The 21,600-nt window shown below is 46.1% G+C and overlaps 1 long non-coding RNA gene across 2 annotated transcripts; it reads left to right on the top strand.

The window, feature by feature from the left end:
* The first annotated feature begins 15,578 nt into the window (after positions 1-15,578).
* On the top strand, positions 15,579-19,932 carry LOC146856416 (uncharacterized). Of its 2 annotated transcripts, none has more exons than XR_014981479.1 (6): positions 15,579-15,671; positions 15,797-15,856; positions 15,991-16,072; positions 16,184-16,260; positions 16,610-16,639; positions 17,044-19,932. It is a non-coding gene; the product is annotated as an uncharacterized LOC146856416 (long non-coding RNA). The 2 variants fall into 2 exon arrangements; XR_014981480.1 differs by having other exon boundaries at positions 16,610-16,652; positions 17,044-17,180.
* Positions 19,933-21,600: the final 1,668 nt, after the last annotated feature.

Below are 21,600 nucleotides of genomic sequence, written 5' to 3'. Positions count from 1 at the left end.
GGTAGGGGGAGGAGAGCCTCTCCCGTGACTGTTGGTCAGCTTGAGGGTACAGACCCTAGGCTGGAGGATCAGTGGCAGTTTAGAACTGCCCTGATGAGGGGTAGAGTGGAGAATGGTTACTATGTGCCAGGAGTTACTACCCCCCACTCTGTGGTTAGGCAAGGACCAGGGGCACCTGGATGGCCTAGGGCCTGGTCCTGGCCGCGGACAGCTGAGGAGTACCAGTGGGGTAGCCTATTTGGCCCGCAGAGCTTTTACAGAGGGAACCACGTGGGTTCAGAGTGGCGTAAAACCGGAGAGTGTCCCTGCCGTTGCGGGCCTGCGTCCGTGTTTTATTGCCCCAAGCAGGGAAGACCATCACGGTGGTGATTGGTCTACCCTGCGTTTTGGCTGGAAGGGGGTTGTGTTGGACTTGGCCCTTCAGGCAGGTTCACCCCTAAATCTTTTTGCTTTTTATTGTGACCTGGTGTTAGTGATTTTTGGCTTCTGCGCACTTTACCACTGTGTCCCAGGGTAAAGTGTGTGTGTGTAGTGAGGTTGGCCTGCCCACCCATAGCAATGCATGGGGGAATGTATGTGTCCCTGGTAGTTCCTGATGCGTGGGGAGTGCAGGTGCGAGTTTGGTATGTGCGGACTCGTGTGATGAAATGCTGCGCGATGATCTGTGCGGCGTCAATGTACCTAGTGTGGAAGTGCCACTTCTAGAAGTTGGCATTTCTGTGTGCAGTGTGAGATGAGTGCCTTGTCTGGCGATTGGCTGGCTGAGGTCATGTGATGGGCTAGGGAATCCCCAGAGTCAGGATGAGTCACCCAGTGGTGGATAGGGAGATTTACATCCAGATGGGTGGGAGGAGTACACCTGGGACCTGAATAGGGCTGGCTTTCCCCACACAATTCTGGCTCCGCCCCCTGTGGTGCGACTGATGACCCTGGCCTGTTCTGTGAATAGGGAGAGGGGCTGAGCAAAACAAAGTGCTCAAGAACCAGTTGCATCTGGTTCGTCCCTTCCCTGCACCTTGAGACAAAGGAAACCTATGTATAAAAAGGGGCTGTGACCCCATACAAAATGTTCTCTGCTGATCCTAACTGAGGGGGCCTGCTGCTGCTGCTGGGCGCCAGGAGGACCGCCACTGGGGACTGCCTCCCTGCCTGGAGGGCCCTGTGAGCTGGCCCATGGGCCCAGCCCTTGCCCCCTACCTTCCTAGAAGAACTTTGCTCCTGAACCTTGCCTTCAAGCGCCTGGGAAGCGCTATATCTTTATTTTTGCTGGTGAGCGCTCTGTTTGGTGGCCCAAGAGGAGCAGCGCTGCTGGTGTTCCACTGCAGCCCCAGGCTGCGATCATTTTTGAAAAGGGAATCCCCGGTGTGGAGATTCCCCCCCCCCCGCGATTGTACTTATTTGTGGCGCGGGAGCCCACCCCGCATTGCCGGACGTATTTTGAGCAAGAAGACGGGAGCCTACCCCGTAGTGGAGTACTTCGTGGGTGCCCACCCCGCTTATCTCTTTTATTTAAATTACGGGTGCCCACCCCGCTATTTTCGTGGTCAGAGAAACGGGAGCCTACCCCGTATTGGCCCCGCATTGCCGAGACCGAAGGAAAATCACCGCCGCAACCCGGGCTTGGCCAGGAAGCCAGGCAGCCTCGGTGAAGACGTGGGCATGGTTTAAACAGGAAGCGGACGGGAGCCCACCCCGCGCTCCTGTGACGGAGACCAGGAAAAGAAGAGGAAGACGGGAGTCCGGACGAAGGGCGGGAGCCTACCCCACCCCTCGTCGGTGAAGGAGAGCCCCGTGCTGACAAGAGAAGCAGGAAGCAGCCGGGAGCCCACCCCGCGCTCCTGTGACCCCAGACCAGGAAAGGAACCGCCGACCAGGTGAGGAGGTGCCCGGGGGTGGGAGGGAGCCAAAGCACGTTGCCGGTGCCTGCCCCCACCCACGGGGCCCCAGGGAAAGCTGCCGGTGCGCCCCCAGTGAGGGAGAGGGGGCTGAATACCCCGCAGTGTTCGTGCCACTCGGGCACCTCTTAGGTGCCGGCGACATCTTCTCAGCTGCGCCGCAGAAGCGGGCAGCTGCAACGTGTTGGGGCAGTTCTTTGTTGAGTCCCGGAGGGGGAGTCGGGGGCATTCCTTCGTAAGGCACAGTGGTGCCAGGCCCCATTCCAGCTGTACCGCGAGAGAGAGCGGGCAGCTGCAACGGTGATAAGGATGTTGTTTCTTTTACAAATCCAGGGGGGGCTTTTTGAGCACCGAGTCCCAGAGAGGGACTCAGAGGGCACGCTGGTGCCCATGATCATTTCCACAGCTGCCCAGCAAGTAGTGGGCAGCTGCATCGTTTAGGCCCTCCAAATCCTTGCACATTCTTCCTTGGCTGCCTGCGCAGCCCAGCCCTGACATTTTAGAAGAAGGGCGTTTGAGCCCCTGAAAAGCCAAGTTGGCCTGGGGACAGTTTCTTGTGTTGTGCCCTCTCCTAGGGTACATGATTATTTTTACATATGTACTTTTGTGCCTGTGCATTGCCTGTATGCTTATGTTCTATTCCCAACTTTGACCAGTAGGTACTGGTTGTGTGCTACATTTCAGATTTGTTCTACCTTTTATGTGCATTGCCTCTATGCTATGTTTATTCCTAACTGTGCCTATGTGTAGGGGATGGTTTTTCCTAGTATAGGTTATGCTAGTGTGTTCATGGTTCCCTGCGTGATATATGCCTAAGGTGTTTAGGATTGCGTAGGGTGTACTTACCTGTTACCATTGGTTACTGGTTGTACGCTACATTTATTATTTGTTCTACATTTCTACATTTACAATTTGGTGATTTGTGATGATTCTGACAGTGGTCCATGTGCCCTGTCTTGTGTAAATAGTCCCCTGTAAATTCCGCCCAGTGCCAGTGGCACAGTGTAAATTGTGTGAATATTATCTAATGTGTTTATTATAATACAAAGGCAATTTTTATATATAACCTTGTGTGGAGTTTCTTTTGTGGTGGGCCTTGGGTGTTGTTGCTGGGTGCGCGCACAAACGCTTTACACATTGCCTCCGGGATAAGCCTGACTGTTCGTGCCAAGCTACCAAGGGGGTGAGCAGGGGTTATCTTTGGCGTGTAACTTCCTTGCCCTGACTAGAGTGGTGGTTTCTGCCTGGCTTTGGCGCAAGCCCTAGCCAACCAGAAATCCCTTTCTAACATTGGTGATCAGCGGAGGGATAGGACTTGCGTTTGCGCTGTACCGCAGCAGCAACTGGCTGCACTACAAAACTCAGCATTTTAGATAATCACGTATTTGGGGATTATTGTTTTGAGTTCCATTATTTCTTCTCCTAAAAGGTGTCCTTTGTGAATTGTGTACTCCTGTTTTAGCTCAGACACCTAGGTTCCTTGTGTTGAACTTTTCTCGAGAACGTCCGCCAAAATGGAGCCTACCTTTAATTTCTGTGGTCTGTTTAGATACAGTATGTTGGAGTTGGTCAGATTCTGTGAAGAGAGAGACATAGAGGTGGGTGAGTCAGACACCCAGTCCAAACTGAGGGACAACCTGATCCTATGGCAGAAGGATGAATGGGAACGTGAGCGCAGTGAGGAGGAGAGGGCCCGGGCCACACGCCAAGAGGGTGGTGGGTCTGAGGGGAGCCCTGAGGAGTCTGAAGAGGAGGAAGAAAGTGACCTGACAGGGACGCCAGTAGATAGTGAAGACCCCATGGATAGGGAGTCCTTTGCTTGGTCCAGTGTCGGGTGCCGCGCCCCATCCCCTTCCCTGTCCCCAGAGGAGTGGGTAGATAGGAGGGAAGAAAGGGAGCATCAGCTGGCTTTAGAGAAACTCCAGAAGGAGAGCTATGAGCATATGGAAGCTCAGAAATTGGAGTTGGAGCATAGGAAGTTAGCCTTAGAGGAGAAAAAGGCATTATTAGCTCAAGAGTTGAGTCTCAAGGTGTTGGGCCTTGAAGAGCAAAAGCTAGAGACCGAAAGGGTCCTAGCGCAGGAGAGGATGGCGGAGGCTGAGAGGGCTTTCGCCAGGGAGAAATTAGCTCTGGAGGGTAGATTATCCCCTGAGCGCAGTTGTGGTTTTCTGGATTCACCAGTGAGGGTAGAGTCCAGTGGTGGCAGCGATATGGAGTCCAGTGCAGGATGTCCCATTCCCAGTTCCCCGAGTATGGTACCTTGTTCCCGAGAGGAGGAGTACAGGTTGAAGTTCAGGGACAGTAAGAAGCAGCTGTCTCACCAGTCGTGGGGGTTTTTTGTGGATGATTGTCATGATGCACTGGTGGAGTGGCTGGCGTTTAACCCAGAACAGGATTTGGATGGAGCGCTCAATATGATTACCAAAGAGCAGATGCTCAGTAGTTGTTATCCCGGGTTGCGTCAACACCTGTTGAGGTATAACTCCTTTTGTCCTTGGGCCCTTGCAGAGGAAGCGGACCGTTGGGAAAGTGCCCAAGGTTCTGATGAGGTATCGGAGAGTACTTCCAACAGTAGTGGCTCAGGTATCTTCCCGTCCTGTATTGGGGAAGAGGTTCAGAGTAGCCCAGCTAGGTCCCAGAGTAGTGAGGGGGGTGTAGGGGTTCACGACCTATCTCAGTGGAGTAGGAGTGAGTGGGTGACTTCGAGTCCCCAGAGGCCCGAAACCCAGTCTCAGAGCCTGGATGGTTTCTTCAGGGAACACCAGGTTGGGGGCCTAGGCTGTCCTGTTAGTCCATTTGAGGAGGATCGCATAGTGTATGGAGACCCTGGAGCATCTGTAAGTAGAGCTCCAGTGGTTCTGGTGTCTGGCAGTGCCGCTCCAGTAGGGAGGGTACAGAAGTCCAGTGAGAGGGGTGCCATGGGGCTGTGTTCCCCAGTGGGGGAGCCAGTGGGTCAGGGACCAGCCGGGAGGGCTGAGTCTCCTAGAGGTGACCATGGTGACCACACGTCTGTCCTGGGGGATCTGCACGCACTGTCAGGTGGACAGGGGACGGGAGATCTGCGCCAGGCAGACTGTCACGCAACATATGAGGCATATGTTACCCTCGGGGGGATGGTGTGTAAGTCCCCAGAAGTCCTGGAGTGCCAGGCAAGTACTCAGCCCAATGGTTTAGATCCATGGTTGGGAGGCCAGGTTCAGGATCAGCATGAGCTGGAGGGAAGGACGACTGTAAGCAGTGTCCTGACCGATGTAGCTGCTAGGGGCACCACTCCAGTTGGGAGGGTGCCGGACTCTGGAAGGGGGTGCAGAGGGAGGGAGTCCTCGCCTCTGACCCCGGTGCAACCTGAGGGGTTAAACCCTAGGTTGGGAGACCAGTTCTCAGGGAGAGGTCCTGAGCAGGTGGGTGAATTATGTTACGAGGTCGCCTCTCAGAGGAAGAGAAGGCGGAACCCTAGAAGAAGAGGTAGGGGGAGGAGAGCCTCTCCCGTGACTGTTGGTCAGCTTGAGGGTACAGACCCTAGGCTGGAGGATCAGTGGCAGTTTAGAACTGCCCTGATGAGGGGTAGAGTGGAGAATGGTTACTATGTGCCAGGGGTTACTACCCCCCACTCTGTGGTTAGGCAAGGACCAGGGGCACCTGGATGGCCTAGGGCCTGGTCCTGGCCGCGGACAGCTGAGGAGTACCAGTGGGGTAGCCCAGTTGGCCCGCAGAGCTTTTACAGAGGGAACCACGTGGGTTCAGAGTGGCGTAAAACCGGAGAGTGTCCCTGCCGTTGCGGGCCTGCGTTCGTGTTTTATTGCCCCAAGCAGGGAAGACCATCACGGTGGTGATTGGTCTACCCTGCGTTTTGGCTGGAAGGGGGTTGTGTTGGACTTGGCCCTTCAGGCAGGTTCACCCCTAAATCTTTTTGCTTTTTATTGTGACCTGGTGTTAGTGATTTTTGGCTTCTGCGCACTTTACCACTGTGTCCCATGGTAAAGTGTGTGTGTGTAGTGAGGTTGGCCTGCCCACCTATAGGAATGCATGGGGGAATGTATGTGTCCCTGGTAGTTCCTGATGCGTGGGGAGTGCAGGTGCGAGTTTGGTATGTGCGGACTCGTGTGATGAAATGCTGCGCGATGATGTGTGCGGCGTCAATGTACCTAGTGTGGAAGTGCCACTTCTAGAAGTTGGCATTTCTGTGTGCAGTGTGAGATGAGTGCCTTGTCTGGCGATTGGCTGGCTGAGGTCATGTGATGGGCTAGGGATTCCCCAGAGTCAGGATGAGTCACCCAGTGGTGGATAGGGAGATTTACATCCAGATGGGTTGGAGGAGTACACCTGGGACCTGAATAGGGCTGGGCTTTCCCCACACAATGCTGCCTCCGCCCCCTGTGGTGCGACTGATGACCCTGGCCTGTTCTGTGAATAGGGAGAGGGGCTGAGCAAAACAAAGTGCTCAAGAACCAGTTGCATCTGGTTCGCCCCTTCCCTGCACCTTGAGACAAAGCAAACCTATGTATAAAAAGGGGCTGTGACCCCATACAAAATGTTCTCTGCTGATCCTAACTGAGGGGGCCTGCTGCTGCTGCTGGGCGCCAGGAGGACCGCCACTGGGGACTGCCTGGAGGGCCCTGTGAGCTGGCCCATGGGCCCAGCCCTTGCCCCCTACCTTCCTAGAAGAACGTTGCTCCTGAACCTTGCCTTCAAGCGCCTGGGAAGCGCTATATCTTTATTTTTGCTGGTGAGCGCTCTGTTTGGTGGCCCAAGAGGAGCAGCGCTGCTGGTGTTCCACTGCAGCCCCAGGCTGCGATCATTTTTTAAAAGGGAATCCCCGGCGTGGAGATTCCCCCCCCCCCCCCCCCCGCGATTGTACTTATTTGCGGCGCGGGAGCCCACCCCGCATTGCCGGACGTATTTTGAGCAAGAAGACGGGAGCCTACCCCGTTGTGGGGTACTTCGTGGGTGCCCACCCCGCTTATCTCTTTTATTTAAATTACGGGTGCCCACCCCGCTATTTTCGTGGTCAGAGAAACGGGAGCCTACCCCGTATTGGCCCCGCATTGCCGAGACGGAAGGAAAATCACTGCCGCAACCCGGGCTTGGCCAGGAAGCCAGGCAGCCTCGGTGAAGACGTGGGCATGGTTTAAACAGGAAGCGGACGGGAGCCCACCCCGCGCTCCTGTGATGGAGAGCAGGAAAAGAAGAGGAAGACGGGAGTCCGGACGAAGGGCGGGAGCCTACCCCACCTCCGTCGGTGAAGGAGAGCCCCATGCTGACAAGAGAAGCAGGAAGCAGCCGGGAGCCCACCCCGCGCTCCTGTGACCCCAGACCAGGAAAGGAACCGCCGACCAGGTGAGGAGGGGCCCGGGGGTGGGAGGGAGCCAAAGCACGTTGCCGGTGCCTGCCCCCACCCACGGGGCCCCAGGGAAAGCTGTCGGTGCGCCCCAAGTGAGGGAGAGGGGGCTGAATACCCCGCAGTGTTCGTGCCACTCGGGCACATCTTAGGTGCCGGCGACATCTTCTCAGCTGCGCCGCAGAAGCGGGCAGCTGCAACGTGTTGGGGCAGTTCTTTGTTGAGTCCCGGAGGGGGAGTCGGGGGCATTCCTTCGTAAGGCACAGTGGTGCCAGGCCCCATTCCAGCTGTACCGCGAGAGAGAGCGGGCAGCTGCAACGGTGACAAGGATGTTGTTTCTTTTACAAATCCAGGGGGGGGCTTTTTGAGCACCGAGTCCCAGAGAGGGACTCAGAGGGCACGCTGGTGCCCATGATCATTTCCACAGCTGCCCAGCAAGTAGTGGGCAGCTGCATCGTTTAGGCCCTCCAAATCCTTGCACATTCTTCCTTGGCTGCCTGCGCAGCCCAGCCCAGACATTTTAGAAGAAGGGCGTTTGAGCCCCTGAAAAGCCAAGTTGGCCTGGGGACAGTTTCTTGTGTTGTGCCCTCTCCTAGGGTACATGATTATTTTTACATATGTACTTTTGTGCCTGTGCATTGCCTGTATGCTTATGTTCTATTCCCAACTTTGACCAGTAGTTACTGGTTGTGCGCTACATTTCAGATTTGTTCTACCTTTTATGTGCATTGCCTCTATGCTATGTTTATTCCTAACTGTGCCTATGTGTAGGGGATGGTTTTTCCTAGTATAGGTTATGCTAGTGTGTTCATGGTTCCCTGCGTGATATATGCCTAAGGTGTCTAGGATTGCGTAGGCTGTACTTACCTGTTACCAGTGGTTACTGGTTGTACGCTACATTTATTATTTGTTCTACATTTCTACATTTACAATTTGGTGATTTGTGATGATTCTGACAGTGGTCCATGTGGCCCTGTCTTGTGTAAATAGTCCCCTGTAAATTCCGCCCAGTGCCAGTGGCACAGTGTAAATTGTGTGAATATTATCTAATGTGTTTATTATAATACAAAGGCTATTTTTATATATAACCTTGTGTGGAGTTTCTTTTGTGGTGGGCCTTGGGTGTTGTTGCTGGGTGCGCGCGCAAACGCTTTACACATTGCCTCCGGGATAAGCCTGACTGTTCGTGCCAAGCTACCAAGGGGGTGAGCAGGGGTTATCTTTGGCGTGTAACTTCCTTGCCCTGACTAGAGTGGTGGTTTCTGCCTGGCTTTGGCGCAAGCCCTAGCCAACCAGAAATCCCATTTCTAACACCTATTGACTTTCGATGCATTTCTGCCTTCCAAATGAAGGACAATGTGTAAAAAAGAAGTCAGTTTGAAAAATGACCTATAATTCTCATGCTAGTATGGGTACTCCCAATTTCAGAAATGTGCAAATATCTACTGTTTCTAAACTCTATATTTTGTTCCAATTTCAGAAATACATAGGTGTCTATCATACCAATTTTTCCATGTATACATTTCCCCAAAATAATTGCTATATACCTGGTACATAATAAAAAATCATTGCAAGACCCTGCTCAGTTATTGGCTCTGGGTTCGTCTGGTCCTTGGTGAACCTACAAGTCCTATATATCCCCACAACCAGAAAGGTCCAGCAAATGTAACAGTATATTGCTTTCATACAGCTGTCATAACTAGAAGAAGTGCTGTGAAGTTCCTAGGGCTACTTCATACATAATCAGAACAATAATATAATGATAAACGTAGTGACACTGAAGATAGAAAAATACAAAATATTTATTACAATGTATGTTTTTTTTAGATATATAGGCATTTTTTAATAAAAACATATATATGACTGAACATAAGCTGTAATACATTCTAACTATAATCATTCATCCAAACAATCATACTTCATACTTTAATACTTATTATGATGTGTATGATAGAATGTCAGCATCCTAAATTCATTAGATATCTGATACACGTGGAAAGAGAGGATGATTACAGCATTAAATCTCATGGATTTCTATATCTGAAGGGTGGTTTCCAAGATGTCTCAACGCGTGTTTCGGCAGATAGACTGCCTTCCTCAGGAGAGCCACCTCCAAAATACTTTTTCTGTAAAAATAAAATACATTGTATCTGTGTGTCACTATACAAAAATAGCTAATTTACATGTTGGATGTGCATACGTTTCACAAATACATTACAAGTAATGCAGTTGCATCAAAAGGCCTACCACCAGAAGATAATGTAAAAGGCAGGGAATAAGGTATATGACAAAAGAAGAAGGAAAAATTGAAAGGTAAAAAAGTAAGAGGATGAAAAGATGAAAAATTGTAAACTTCGTATACCAATAGATAAACGGTGCATAAGATAAAGGTGATATATACAGATCGATGCCAAAGACCCAGCCAGAGGTGCACCTGAATGTTAGAAGTAAAATTGAAGGAACTGCACAAACCTCCTCATGCCAGTGGTAGGTTTGCAGACAATAGCCATAAATGAAAGAAAAACAAAGCGATAAACTGTCTTACCAAAATCCAAGATTATAAAAAGTCTAGCCAGGGTAGACACTAGACTTACTGGATGGCATGTATTAGAAATGCAGTCCTATGAACGGTAAACAATAACATTACTACTATGACGAGTGGCGAATAGTAATACAAAGCAAGAACAGGAGATGATACTAAATAAGCACATGGTTGATCCTAAATGTGCCAAACGGAATCAGGTAGAGCCAGATGGAACAAACCAATTCTAGTAAGCTGATGCTCAAAGATCACGATAAAGTGTATATATAGACAAAAGGTAATAAAAGGACCAGAAAATGAGAGGAATATGAAGGCACATACTGGAAATAAAAGTGCCAACCTGCCCCTGTAGTGTGCTTAGTGCGATAATAAATGCTACAGGCAAGTCCCAAACACAGTTTACTTTCAAAGGTTGGAATACCGAACGTAACTGTGCAAAAATATCAAAACAACAAATATTGAAAATAGTGAAATGAGCCAGATTGGGAAGAAAAAACTGATATCTAAAACTGGTTACCTTTTTAGGTGGATGCAAAGGAACATATATATGTAGGGATTACTGATCCCACCAACCACACAACTATAAGGGAAATTTTTAAAAGCAGAATCAATCTGTATAACAAAAAAAAGGAAAGAAAAAGAACATGTCAAAATAGACGCTGCAGGAGCCTGGAGAGTGGCTCGCTAATTAGCTTGACAAAACAAAAAAGAAAGCGCTGCAATGAGTAATTACCTCGTGATGAATGTGCAAGAAGACCAGATACGGGAAGTTTTGTAGAAACAGTGGTGCATTCTGGAGAGAGAGCAGAGAGCATGCCTTAAGTCATGGAGCTAAAACTTGCAAAATGCGTGGCCAACACTAACAAAAGAACAAATGTGGCACTGAAAGTAGATACAACAGATATCTGATATCTGCTACAGGGGTTGCAAATACCAATATCTGCATGAGTATGTACGAGAAAGGTTAATACCAAACGGCTTTTGGTGTCCACTAGCGATGGGTGTTGTTTTGTGTTATGAGAACATGTGTTCTTGATTGTTGACTGTGTTCTCAGGTGTTATTTTGTATCATTCCCAGCCCTGAAGATTCAGAGACCTTTGTCTCTCTGATGAAACACGTGTCGGCTGGCTCCTTTGTTCACAACTTATTAAAGAAGACTAGACATCTTCGTTGGATTTGGCTCAATTCTGTTTTCATGCATTTACTTTGCCTATTGTAATATTGTATGTGTGCACAGGTTTTGTTGATCTTTATCATGTGGTAGGGTTCTCCCTGCGCAAATTAAGGGGTTTTAGGGTTTCTCCTTCCCAGTTTAGCACCATACCAATTTGTTGTAACTATAGACACATATACGTTAACTAGCTGAGCACCATTTCATCCTTTAAATACTAAACCCGTTCTTTCTGTACTAAACAATTGTTTTAGGAAGGGCAGCCACAACGTGATTAATTTTTGTGACACACTATATGTTTTTTCTATTCCCAATATGGACAGGGATAGAGAAGCAGATGAGCTGTTTGGTAACTTGGCAACAGGCATTGATGACCCATCTACTAGTGGCATTCCTAAACGGAAGGAATGCCTTAAGGATAAGTGTCTTAAATTAGAGAGACTTAAGAAAACTGAAAATGCAAGATGGTGGGATGGAGCCACCCTCAAACAATTTGTAAGATTTAACCGAATACCCAGGGGCTTACGATCCCAGATCCTGCACACGTACGATGAGCTAGATGAAGATCTTTTAGCTAAATGGGAAGACTTACGGGGAACTCACACACACTCATACAATTACTGATCGAAAGTGCTGAGAGGAAGGTAGGTAGATTGTAGGTTGAGATAGAAACTTTGGAAAAAGAGATCAGGGAGCTCAATCTTACAGAGGCAACTGACAAGAATTACGCGATTCTTAAAGATGTCCTTCTGAATCATCAGAAAGGAATCAAGGATAGGAAATCTAGACAACTAAAACGTGATGAGTTGGATTATAAGACAGGGAGAGTGTTTACGTATGCCAGAAAATACGATTCTCTGATTCAAACTGGCGTTAAACCAGACATAACACCCAGAGCTGATACTATCTCTATTTCATCCAGCTCTACGTCTTTGAGTGCTCCGGTCTCAAGTGACAGTGAATTGGAGAGTAATTCAGGCACCAGACAGGTTGTGTCTTTTTTTTTTTACGAGAGGTCCGGACCATACGCAGGGGCAACAGAACCCAGGCGCACGAGTGGGTCTAGATCCAAAATCCGCAGAGGCAACAGGGGCAGACAAAGAAGACTACAAAAAGAAACTCAGGTCTGGCAACGAGAGGAACAAGTAGATACATCAACATATAGTGTGCAGGTTGTTAACCTTTCATCCAAAATCCTCACACCAGATATGATTTCACTTTTGAGCAAAGGTCTTAGATTCAACCCACGAGATTCGGGGGATCTGTGTAAAATGAAGGTTGATTTGTTTAAATATATTAGAGGACATAAATTGAAAAAAATGTTTGCATGTAATCCGTCTGTGAATAAAAAAGTCACAAATACTGCGATGGGTAATGTGCATGGTGTTCCTAGTATTCAGGACATACAAGCCACAAATCTTTTACTGTCTTTGACAGATGTAGAGCAATCTCCCTATACTATGGCACGCCTACTTGAGGAACTGGATATAGACATGGATATGTCTATATCCAGTGGTCTCATGAACAAATCGAAGTGGACTCCCACCCTGTCGGGGGCAATGCAATAGATACGTTTTACAAACGTGTGTTGGAAGATCTCAACTCTCATGATCACAAGAAAACCCCCACCACGAGATTCTTTAAGGACAATCTAGTAGCAGGGGAACATCTTGCCCTCAGAACTCTAAGCAATGACCAAGATATATTAATCAGAGAAGCCGATAAGGGAGGGAATGTAGTTGTTATGAACAAGTCAGACTATAACCAAGAGATCATGTCACAACTTGATGACAATACGTGCTATGAACCAATCAACCATAATCTCATGGGACCTTTGTGTATCCTGATCAACAAACACCTTAAGGAATGGCACTCCAAAAGCCTTCTTGATGATGATGAGTATGCATATTTGAAAGTCTTTAGCCACCCACTTTTCCGGTGCTTTACACTTTGCCCTAAATTCACAAGCATCTGCCCTTTCCACCAGGTAGACCAATAGTGTCAGGCATTGGTGGCCCCACAGAAAAATTGTCGGAGTATGTGGACATTTTTTTGGGTTCAATTGTACGTAACTTGGCCTCTTACATTCAGGACTCGAAACATATATTGAGCCTTTTGACGGACGTACAATGGCAGCCGGGAATGATCCTAGCTACCCTAGACGTGGTATCCCTTTATACCAATATACAACCTGAATTGGGCATACAGGCCGTGACACGATTCTTAAATAATAGACCAGCTGCACAATGGATGCATAATGAAATGCTAATTACCATGATGCACTTCATTCTCCATAATAACTTTTTTTTGTTTGAAAATAATTGGTATAAACAAATAAGAGGTGTAGCGATGGGATCAAAATTCTCCCCTTCATTTGCCAATTTGTTCCTGGGCTGCCTTGAAAAGGATTGGATCTGGGGTATTAAGGGGTCAGCATGGATTGATCATGTAATCTTTTGGGGCAGGTACATTGACGACTGCCTACTGTTATGGTCAGGGACTCAATCAGAGTTGGACCAATTCAGCATATATCTGAATACTAATGATTATGGCATGCAATTTACTATGGAATTTAGCCACACCACCATTAGCTTCCTTGACATTGAATTGTCTGTTAAAGATGACAAACTCAACAGTCGTCTTTGTCGCAAAAGTACTTCATGCAATGCAGTGTTACATGCGGATAGCTTTCATCCTATACATCAAATTAGATCTATTCCGTATGGAGAATTTATCAGAGCTAGACATAATTGTAGCGAAGAACCTGAATTTCTGAACTGCATAAAGGATATGAAAACAAGATTCATCAAAAGGGGGTATTCACCTGACTATCTAAAAAGAGCTGAAAATCGCATCTCCAATGTAAAAAGAGAAGATACCCTACTGAACAAGAGAAAATCTTACACTCAAGATCCTAGGCTCTGTTTGGTCACAGACTTTAATGATCTTAGTCATATTCTCAGAAGGAGCCTTAACAAACACTGGGGCATTCTCTTGGCTGACAGTTCCCTGGCTGGTTTTATTACCAATCTGCCTCAGATTACTTTCAAATGTGGAAGGACACTACGTACCAGACTTAGCCCTACAGTTCCCAGTGAAAATAAAATACAAACTTGGCTCACACCACACACCTTGGGCTTCCACAAATGTGGGTGCTGTGGTGTTTGTAAGTGGGCTAAACACAATGTTAAAACATTCAATGGTTTTAATAACAAACCGTATGTTATCTAACATTAACTGTATGATTAGATTTGTAATTTACGTCATTGAATGCACATGTGGGAAACAGTATGTGGGCAGTACGATTAGGCCACTGAAAGAAAGAATTGGAGAACATGTGAGGGCGTTACATTAGCTTCATGCACCACACAAGGCCCTCATTAGACTTTCACTTTCTTTGGGATTGATACTATAGACTCCAACCCATGAGGGGGTAACAGAGAATTACACCTTAGATGGACTGAAGCCATGTGGATTATGCGGTTACATACAGTTGAGCAGGGACTCAACTGTGATTCTGAGATGCAATATTTCTTGGGGAATTAATGTACATGCGGTTACAGTTTTGTACTGCCATATAGGTCTTGATTTCACCTCTTAAATACATGTCAAATGTTTGTACATTCTTAATCCTTTTAGGTTGTAGTATTTGCTATAAGCCCACTGAGGATTTTCTGTACTACAATGTCTACCTCAGTTCTTGCTACTACCCATCAGATTATGTGTAACGGCTTCTAACAACTTATCTTCACCATGTGTATGTTACTGCCCTCACTGATGACCATTTTCTCTGTTTTTTTGCTTATGTGCAAATGACATTTTTGTTTTGTATAATACTGAAGTCACTTAATTTCATAGTACTGTTGTACTCATATTGTTCGATAAAATATTTACCATCATGAACATGAAAGAAATGGATGTTGTATAATATATACAGGGATACCCTTTGGGGGCTTTTCACACAATTTTTCCTTTTATTTTTCGATTTCCTCTTCTTGCATAGAACCTCTCTTCCTCTGTTCTCTTTTATCTTGCCCGACTATTTTTCTGATTGAGAGATTATGGTCACACCATTGACACTTACTACGTGCTCAGTACATAGAGCCCATATGTCCTAGATTTGGACGTGAGACGTTTTGTTTTCCTTTCAGCTCACAACTTTGGTATTTATTGGAGCATAGTTTTGCATTTGGATCTATCCATTTATCCATCTGAGACTCGGTTTGGATTGACAAGCATGTGTGGTTATGTAGTTATATGTAATGTTTTTATGCATTGACGATTGGTATGAGCACTTGACTCATTAGTACTCTCACCCGCGTTGCGGTCTTGATACCATTCTGCAATGGCACCATATTAAGTGTGCTTGGATTTTCGTTTTTTATTATTGATGTCAGCGAGTTGTTGCCTTCTCGATTTGCCATTCTTTCTTTCCCTTTAATATTATTATTTTTTATTTATTTCCCATATAGGCAATTTTGGAATTAAATCTTCACTCTTATTTGTATTGTTCAGCTCATAGCTCGCTTCCGTATTCTGACACGGTGTTTGCAGCTACTATGATGTTTTGCACTTCCGGTTTGCACTATTTTGCTTGCGATTACTATGGGACTCGGTCTAGTTGTTGTTTGGCTGTGGGCGTATATCCGTACTTCCGGGACGCTGCGGCGTCACTCCAGGATTGTAGTGGGGCCACCAGGACGTCTCGATTCCACCAATTTCTAGTAAGTTCCTAGACTGTTTTGTGGTATATTATTAACTGTTGTATTCTCCCTTCACGAGGAGGTGAATGGGTAGGCAACCGTTATACCTTCTCTTTTTCTTTTCTCTTTTCTTGTTTGGTCCATAGGTGGGTCTGTTAGACACACCACACGTGTCTTACCTGGAACTTTCCATGAAGACAACTTTCGTAAGTACACTTCTATATGTATGTGTTTGGGATTCTCGTTCGTGTGGCCCTTTCTTTTTAGCTTCCGTTGTTCTTATTTGCTCCCCCCCCCCCCCTTTTTTTTCCCGGCTTGTTTTGTGTTATCTCACATTCAGGACCGTAACACATGGCTGGATTCTGTCTTGGGGTTTTGATTGTACTGGGGTGATTCTCCTTCGGCATTCTCATTGATTTGAGGTGAGGTTACTGTTGTAATTTTCTCTCCCTACCCTTAATACGAGTCACCCTTGCCTCGAATTGAGTGACAATTTGTAGAATTTTAAAAAAAATGTCTTTTACTCCCCACAGACTACTTTGTTCACCTGACGATATAGGTATTTACCGCCTCATTTGTCTGTGTTCTTGGAGTGGTTACCGATTTTACGGTGAGATCATGTTTCTGTTCCCTATTACACGGTTTTGCTCTTACTTGGCCCGATCATTAGCTTATGCCCAAATAATTTTTAAAGTACACTTTCTTTCTTACTTTATTTATACAGTTCATGCCATCAGTGGCTTGCACCTGGCAGCTATTTATGTTCGCGCTTAATAGAGACTTCTGCATTTGACCGATTAATGCCCTACCGGGTTGGAACTATCACCGGTGTAGGGTTAAGGATTTGTGATGTGTTTTTAACTGTTGATTAGATTTATAGCGTGTTTTTTATATTTGACGTATAGCAACAGAGACATAGTGACTCCTTCTTTAATTTTTTCTTTATGATTACTCTTTAGATTATGCTGTTCTGGAATTAGAGCTAATAGGTATTTGGATTATGTACGTGTCATTAGCGTTTCCTTACCTGGATAGGTTCTTCGGTTTTTGTCTTTTTCTATTTTTTACTTTTTTCTGTTGTCCTCACTTTTTCATACTCTTCTTGGTCACTTATACTCGGGTTGGTGTTTTGGTCTTTCAATAAACTTTTGAATTTAGATGAACTCATCTTCCATATGTTTTAAAGAGGTTGTAATTATGAAACTGTTTTCATTGATTTGGAAGGGTAGATTTAATCTGAATAATGTAGGGGCATGCCCCACACTAATCGGTTCCTTTCGGTTTTCTTTCTGGCTTTTGGTGTCCACTAGCGATGGGTGTTGTTTTGTGTTATGAGAACATGTGTTCTTGATTGTTGACTGTGTTCTCAGGTGTTATTTTGTATCATTCCCAGCCCTGAAGATTCAGCGACCTTTGTCTCTCTGATGAAACACGTGTCGGCTGGCTCCTTTGTTCACAACTTATTAAAGAAGACTAGACATCTTCGTTGGATTTGGCTCAATTCTGTTTTCATGCATTTACTTTGCCTATTTTAATACTGTATGTGTGCACGGGTTTTGTTGATCTACTCCAAGAGACTCTCTCCTCACACCAAGACGAAAGTATGCCATTAGTATGTGTCACCACCTTTTCGGGTCTCACCAATGAAATACAAAAAATTGTACGAAAAAATTGAAACACTGTAAAAGATCTAGACCCGTTTGTACACACACCAATCTTCGCCTTGAGAAAAACAAAATTATTAAGGACAAGCTAGTGTGTGCCAATACTGAAGCAAAGAAGGAAGTACAGACCTTACGAACAATGTTGTCCTTACCCCCAATCAAAGGACATAGGAGATGAGGGAACTGCATTTCGTGCGATAGCACGATAGAAGGCACTAAATTTACATATGGGAACAAATTCATAAAACACGAAGAGTTCACAAATTGCAACACACATAATGTAATCTATTGTGTAGTATGCCAATGCCCAAAGGCGTACATCGGGAAGACCACTCAGCCCATAAAAAAGAGAATAACACAGCACCGGTCAAGAATAAGATGCAAAACTCCCAATGCCCCGTTGGTATCGCACTGCAACGATAAAGATCATGGCCCGTATGATATCAAATGGACAGTTCTAAGGCACGTGACTGGTAAAAACATCGACAGCTCACTATCAAGAATCGAAGCAAAGACAATCATGTACTTGAGCACGATTGAGAATGGTTTGAACGAAATGACTGAGATAACGCACGTCGGCTAACCCAAGCGCTGGAACAGAGTAAACTCAAGTAATCTTGGTCCAATCTCCCAACGTAAAACGAAGTCAGGAGATGAACATTTATGTGACTGGTATAAAGCTTTGATTCACAACACCGGAGAAAGAAAGAGAAATTGTGCAAAAAGTCCACCTACGGTATATATAAGGAGAGGAGGCAGATACAATGACATCCTTTTTCACAAAACACAGTGCTCCAAATTTAAATCACCATGTGTGCCCCCATAAAATATTGGAAAACAATGCAAAAGAACAAAACTCGCCGCTAAATAGGAAGGCACACTGTAGACAGGATCACTATGACAACTGCACACTTTGGTAATCCAAAGAGCAACAGGAAGTCAGGCAAAAGGAAAAAGACACTGAATGCGCCGCACGCACAACGACGCAGCACGTACAATGACGTCAAACGCCAACGCGAGTGATCGAGGAACCAGGAGTAGAAATGCCGGCTAGGAAAACCTAGCTGAAAACGCCTGAAGCGTAGAAGCTGCTACATTAGTCAGAATTAGTCGGAACAAGGTGAAGATCATAAACAGCTGCGGTCAAGAACGTGGTATGCAAAACATAACGCTTGTCTCGATCTAGCCGCGTAAGAATGCACGCTCATCTGAATGCACAGTAAGGAGATAGAAGGAGCACTGAATCACAGTGAAAGCACGAGCACGGCTAGGTGAAGAGTCATTCATGCATGAAGAGCACTTGTCTTAAGATGTTCCTGAAAATTGAAATAAGGGACATACGCATCGAATGGAGCTCGTTTTTTCGATAAATATGTCATGACAACTAATGAGCTTCCATCAATAACATCTGAAACATTTCCACGTAGCCTGCACAAAAAGTACCCCAAATAAGTAAACACACAAATTACACTGCATGTTGTTTGCACACCAGCACAAATAGGTGCTATGCCATAAGACACATTCTCTCCCCCCTCACAAAACTCCTCTACCTTCAGATTGTCAAGAAATTGAAGGCAACAAATCCAAAAGACAAGACAAAGGCGGCTACAGACATCGGTAGCCTCCACTGCATTAAGACCCGGTAGGTTGGGAGTCACACATATATAATAAAAAACCTTCTAAAATAAGAAATAGCAATCCCAGTCATCATGACATGTGATTCTATTCATACAGGCTGTGAACAACCGCACCACAGTGAGAAACTTGTACAAGGTACGTGACTAGCTAAGCTCAACAACAAAAAAATCCCTCCTAGAGAATACAGTAGAAAGCATAGTCTTGCATCACAATCATTTTCATTTAATACAGGTATTAGATGTCCTACCAGAAAACAGTACCGCCCTGACGAAGACCTTCATATCAATAAAATGTTCTGGTCCAACCATCACGAAGGTCGAAACCCGTTCGCAACCATACACAAGGAGGTCAAGAGCATAAATATGCCAACTGTTAGGCATCCTGAGCTGGAAAGTTTAAGCTCAAGTTAGAAGTGCGTAAACAGTCTCTGACCCCCGCAGGACCCAGGGAATAGTGTTTATTGAGGATGAAAAAATAGATGTCCCAATAACAGACACAAATAAGTAGGACTACAAGAGTTAAACTAAAAATAACTTTTTGAGTTGCGAAGTGAACTTTTTTAGTTGCGAAGTGATTGTACTTGTATTGTATTTGTTTGTAAAGATATATGTCTGTTCATGTGAAATAATGTCTATTGTGATGTTAATGTTTTCATATATGTAACTAATGTAAATACTGTAAATACTGCTTTTTGCTTTAAAGAAAACACCACCAAAGATAATTGGTGATAGGAATCTTGAATGTAAAAAAGTATACAAAAAAGAAGAAAAAAACAAGGTATCCCAGAGTTAATTAAAAGGACGTCTGTGGTATAAAGAAAAATCTAATTCATGGTGTTTGAGGCATCTGCTTGTTTGAAATTTACTATAATGATTCCAGCCTCTGAACTCTGTAACTGAATCACTCCCCCACTGTGTGTAGCCACTATCATGGAATGCAACATTAAGTAAAACGTGAAATAAAAACAGCATCTAAATCACTGACATTATTTGCCTTAAGGTTTTTTACATTCATTATTCAGAAATCATTAATTGTTTTTGCCACTAATGACCGGGGTGGGGGTGGTTGGGAGGCACTGTGTTTCAAAATAACCAGTATGTTTGAAGGCAACCACTGCAGAGTTTCTTGATTATCCAGCAGTTTTGAGGCAACAACAAAAATGTCAAAGTAACTGGTGATTATTGTTCTTGCTGGAGAAAGATCACAGTTTTTTCTAGTGGTAGTTTTGACTCATCATAAAGTAGGGCAGTGGCTTAATATGCCTGATGCAAAGAACGTGTACCATGCAGTTGGTGGAACTGTATTTTATGTGCTTGCTCACTTTCCCACTGGATTCAAGCAAGCCTGGCTGAAGACGGCTGAAATGCCAGAAACCGGTCCTAGGAAGCTTGTTTCCGGTCCAGGGAAGACATGGCTTGGCAGTTTGGGCTGGACTGTTCCCATGAGGCACAGGGTCAGACTGATTTGCATATGGCCATGTCTGAACTGGGGTGGCAGAGTGGGCTAAAGAACGGTGATGGATCAAACCCAGATCTGTTGACTGGGTGTGAGTGTTTGATTGGTTCTAATGCTCCGTCCATCACCACCCCCTTTTGTACCGCTTTGTTCGCCATAAGTTGGCAGGGTATGCTCAGACGTGAGTCCCTTGCTCACTTTCCCACTGGATTCAAGCGAGCCTGGCTGAAGACGGCTGAAATGCCAGAAACCGGTCCTAGGAAGCTTGTTTCCGGTCCAGGGAAGGCATGGCTTGGCAGTTTGGGCTGGACTGTTCCCATGAGGCACAGGGTCAGACTGATTTGCATATGGCCATGTCTGAACTGGGGTGGCAGAGTGGGCTAAAGAACGGTGATGGATCAAACCCAGATCTGTTGACTGGGTGTGAGTGTTTGATTGGTTCTGATGCTCCGTCCATCACCACCCCCTTTTGTACCGCTTTGTTCGCCAAAAGTTGGCAGGGTATGCTCAGACGTGAGTCCCTTGCTCACTTTCCCACTGGATTCAAGCAAGCCTGGCTGAAGACGGCTGAAATGCCAGAAACCGGTCCTAGGAAGCTTGTTTCCGGTCCAGGGAAGGCATGGCTTGGCAGTTTGGGCTGGACTGTTCCCATGAGGCACAGGGTCAGACTGATTTGCATATGGCCATGTCTGAACTGGGGTGGCAGAGTGGGCTTAAGAACGGTGATGGATCAAACCCAGATCTGTTGACTGGGTGTGAGTGTTTGATTGGTTCTGATGCTCCGTCCATCACCACCCCCTTTTGTACCGCTTTGTTCGCCATAAGTTGGCAGGGTATGCTCAGACGTGAGTCCCTTGCTCACTTTGCCACTGGATTCAAGCAAGCCTGGCTGAAGACGGCTGAAATGCCAGAAACCGGTCCTAGGAAGCTTGTTTCCGGTCCAGGGACGGCATGGCTTGGCAGTTTGGGCTGGACTGTTCCCATGAGGCACAGGGTCAGACTGATTTGCATATGGCCATGTCTGAACTGGGGTGGCAGAGTGGGCTAAAGAACGGTGATGGATCAAACCCAGATCTGTTGACTGGGTGTGAGTGTTTGATTGGTTCTGATGCTCCGTCCATCACCACCACCCCCTTTTGTACAGCTCAGTGGGTCATTGCATTTATCACAGAGATCCTTTTGTTTATTGCCGT

Source organism: Triturus cristatus, chromosome 4_1 (assembly GCF_964204655.1).
Source record: "Triturus cristatus chromosome 4_1, aTriCri1.1, whole genome shotgun sequence".
In the NCBI taxonomy this organism is placed as follows: Eukaryota; Metazoa; Chordata; class Amphibia; order Caudata; family Salamandridae; genus Triturus; species Triturus cristatus.
Note: the sequence above shows the minus strand (reverse complement) of the source record. Positions and strands in the feature narration are given on the sequence as shown.